This window comes from Lathyrus oleraceus, chromosome 5, assembly GCF_024323335.1.
Source record: "Lathyrus oleraceus cultivar Zhongwan6 chromosome 5, CAAS_Psat_ZW6_1.0, whole genome shotgun sequence".
Lineage (NCBI taxonomy): Eukaryota > Viridiplantae > Streptophyta > Magnoliopsida > Fabales > Fabaceae > Lathyrus > Lathyrus oleraceus.
The window spans coordinates 528,726,154-528,730,087 of record NC_066583.1 but is presented as its reverse complement, the minus strand read 5'-3'; the positions used below and the strand labels follow the sequence as shown (position 1 = coordinate 528,730,087).

The following is a 3,934-nucleotide window of genomic DNA, read 5'->3' as shown; positions in this document are numbered from 1 at the left end:
TACGCCGCTCCATCGCAAGATGAACCGCATTCAAGTATTGCTCCGCCCGCAATCGAAGCAAACAACTTTGAACTTAAACCTTCACTGCTGCAGGCTGTGCAACAGAACCAATTCTCTGGAAATCTTACCGAAGATCCAAACCTTCATTTATCCGTATTTGTTCAATATGCTGATACTGTTAAAGCTAATGGTGTCACTTCAGAGGCAATTCGACTTCGTCTTTTTCCTTTCTCATTAAGAGATAGCGCTAGAAGATGGCTTCAATCTCTACCTTCCAACTCAGTCACCACATGGAACGAGTTGAAGAAAGTTTTCCTTGCCCGATATTTTCCGCCAAGCAAAACAGCTATGTTAAGAGCCCAGATAAACGGATTTAAACAGAAAGACAACGAGTCTCTTTTCGAAGCATGGGAAAGATACAAAGACATGATGAGACTTTGCCCACACCATGGTTTGGAAGACTGGTTAGTAATTCACACATTTTATAATGGTCTCTTATACAATACAAGGTTAACAATAGACGCCGCTGCAGGTGGTGCATTAATGAACAAACCTTATGCTGATGCTTACCAGCTTATCGAGAGCATGGCCCAAAACCACTATCAGTGGGGAACCGAACGAACAACAGTGGAAAAACCTCAACCGAAAACTGGCATGTACGAGATAAGTAACCTTGATCACGTCAATGCAAAAGTGGATGCTTTGGTCCAGAAGATTGAAAGTTTAAATGTATCACCACCAACCGCCGTGGTTGCTATAGCTCAGAATTGCGAGGTCTGTGGAATCCAAGGCCACACTCCTGCGGAATGTCAACTCTTGACTGGAATCCAAACAGAGCAAGTAAACTATGCTCAAGGAAGCCCCTATTCGAATACCTATAACCCAAATTGGAAGAATCATCCAAACTTTTCATATAAGAGTAATAATGCTTTATACGCACCTGGACAGTCTCCGAATCAAACCCCATCTATACCTCCGGGGTACCAGAAACCAAATCCTAACAATAATACCCCTAGAAAATCCAACTTGGAAATCATGATGGAAAACTTTATAGCTTCCCAACAACAAACCAATAAAGATTTCTTAAACCAGAACATACACACTGGCGAACAACTTAAACAACTAGCAAGCAAAGTAGATGCCTTGGCTACCCATAACAAAATGTTAGAAACCCAAATATCTCAAGTAGCTCAACAACAAGCACCTACTGCTGCACCAACTGGTACATTCCCTGGACAGCCCCAACCTAATCCGAGAAGCCAAGCTCATGCAATTATATTAAGAAGTGGAACGGAAGTGGAAGGACCGTCTGATCCAAGGATAGAAAACCAAAGCCCTAAGAAATCTACTGAGGAAAGTGAACCTAAGGAAAAGGAAGAGAGTAATAAGGATACCCTAGAAAAGAAGGAACCTTATGTACCTCCACCACCTTACAAACCACCTATACCTTACCCTCAAAGGCTTGTTAAAACCAAAGATGTAGGTCAATTTAGAAAATTTGTTGATCTCCTTAAGCAATTAAACGTTACAATTCCATTTACCGAAGCTATTACGCAGATGCCCTCATATGCTAAATTCTTAAAAGAAATTCTTTCTAATAAAAGGAAACTTGAGGATAGTGAAACCGTTACACTCCCTGCCGAATGTAGCGCTATAATCCAAAACATGCCCCCTAAACTCAAGGATCCAGGTAGCTTCTCTATACCTTGTCACATAGGAAAATTTGTCATCGACAAAGCCTTATGCGATTTAGGAGCCGGAATTAGCGTTATGCCTTTATCCATATGTAAGAGACTGGAAATGGGAGAATTAAGACCGACCAAGATGTCTGTACAACTAGCAGATCGTTCCATCAAATATCCTGTAGGAATCCTTGAGAACGTTCCCGTACGCATAGGTCAGTTTTACATCCCCACTGACTTCACAATTATGGATATTAGAGAAGATGATACTACACCTATTATACTAGGAAGACCATTCTTAGCAACTGCCGGTGCAATCATAGACGTAAAACGAGGAAGACTCACCTTCGAAGTAGGTGAAGAGAAAATTGAATTCATTCTTTCCAAATTCTTGAAAGCACCTGCAATAGAAGATACATGTTACTTCATGGATATCATCGATGAATGCATAAAAGAAGCAGAGTCAGGAGAAGACAAATCATCAGACTATCTTTTAGAAGACAAATCTAAACAATGCTTAGCAATAACACCAGATCCTACGCAGTGTCTTAACAAACCAACCCCTGATTTGAAAACACTTCCCAAAAATCTGAGATATGAATTCCTAGACTTAGAACTTGAACGACCTGTGATAGTCAATGCAGATCTAGGAAGACTCGAAACAGAAAAACTCCTACATATCTTAAGAAAATATCCAACCGCACTAGGATACCACATAACCGATCTTAAAGGAATAAGCCCTTCTATTTGTATGCATCGCATCATGTTAGAAGAAGACGGTAAAACCTCTAGGGAACACCAGAGAAGACTAAATCCGATCCTAAGTGAGGTAGTAAAGAAAGAAATAACCAAGTTATTAGAAGCAGGTATTATATATCCTATATCTGATAGCAAATGGGTCAGTCCCGTACACGTTGTACCAAAGAAAGGAGGCATAACCGTTATTGAAAACGAAAAAGGAGAAACTATAACTAAACGAATCGAATCGGGATGGAGAATGTGCATTGATTATAGGAAACTAAACAAAGCAACCCGAAAAGATCATTTCCCTTTACCATTCATTGACCAAATGTTAGAACGACTAGCTAAACATTCACATTTCTGTTATTTGGACGGTTATTCAGGCTTCTTTCAAATACCAATTCACCCTGATGACCAAGAAAAGACAACATTCACATGCCCTTTTGGTACCTTCGCGTATAGACGAATGCCGTTTGGTCTGTGTAATGCCCCTGCAACTTTTCAAAGATGCATGATGGCAATTTTCGCCGACTTTCTCGAAAACATCATGGAAGTATTCATGGATGACTTTTCTGTATACGGACAAAGTTTCGAAGAATGCCTTGAAAACCTGGAAAGAGTTCTTGAACGATGTGTAAAAGTAAACTTAGTACTTAATTGGGAAAAGTGCCACTTTATGGTACAAGAAGGAATTGTTTTAGGACACATCATCTCGAACAGAGGAATTGAAGTAGACAAAGCCAAAATAGAGGTAATCGAAAATCTTCAACCCCCAAGAACCGTGAGAGAAGTACGAAGCTTTTTAGGACACGCCGGTTTCTACCGACGATTCATCAAAGACTTCTCTAAGATAACTAAACCTTTAACCGGACTATTAATGAAAGATGCTGAATTCATATTCGACGATAACTGTTTAAAAGCATTTCAAACTCTTAAACAAGCATTGATCTCCGCACCCATTATGCAGACACCGGACTGGAATGAACCATTCGAAATAATGTGCGATGCCAGTGATTATGCTGTAGGTGCTGTTTTAGGACAAAGAAAGGATAAAAAGCTTCATGTTATATATTACGCTAGCAGAACCCTGGATGAAGCACAGATGAATTATGCCACAACCGAGAAAGAACTCCTAGCAGTAGTATTTGCGCTAGATAAATTTCGTTCTTACTTGGTAGGAGCCAAAATAATAGTTTACACTGATCACGCTGCTATCAGGTACCTTCTAACAAAAAAGGATGCTAAACCTAGACTCCTAAGATGGATCTTGTTACTACAAGAATTCGACTTAGAAATCAAGGACAAGAAAGGAACTGAGAACGTAGTAGCAGACCACCTCTCTAGACTTGAGAACCTTAAACCAGAAAGAACATCCATTAATGATGATTTCTCGTATGACAAACTCATAGCTACTTTGGAAGAGAACAACTCCGACATGCAAGTAGAAACCACCTTAGCTATATCTGCCATACCATGGTACGCTGATCTAGTCAATTGTTTAGCTGCCGGAA

At 40.0% G+C, this 3,934-nt stretch overlaps 1 pseudogene; it reads right to left on the bottom strand.

Annotated features, from left to right (window-relative positions):
* Positions 1 to 355: 355 nt before the first annotated feature.
* On the bottom strand, positions 356 to 455 carry LOC127089310 (uncharacterized; annotated as a pseudogene).
* Positions 456 to 3,934: the final 3,479 nt, after the last annotated feature.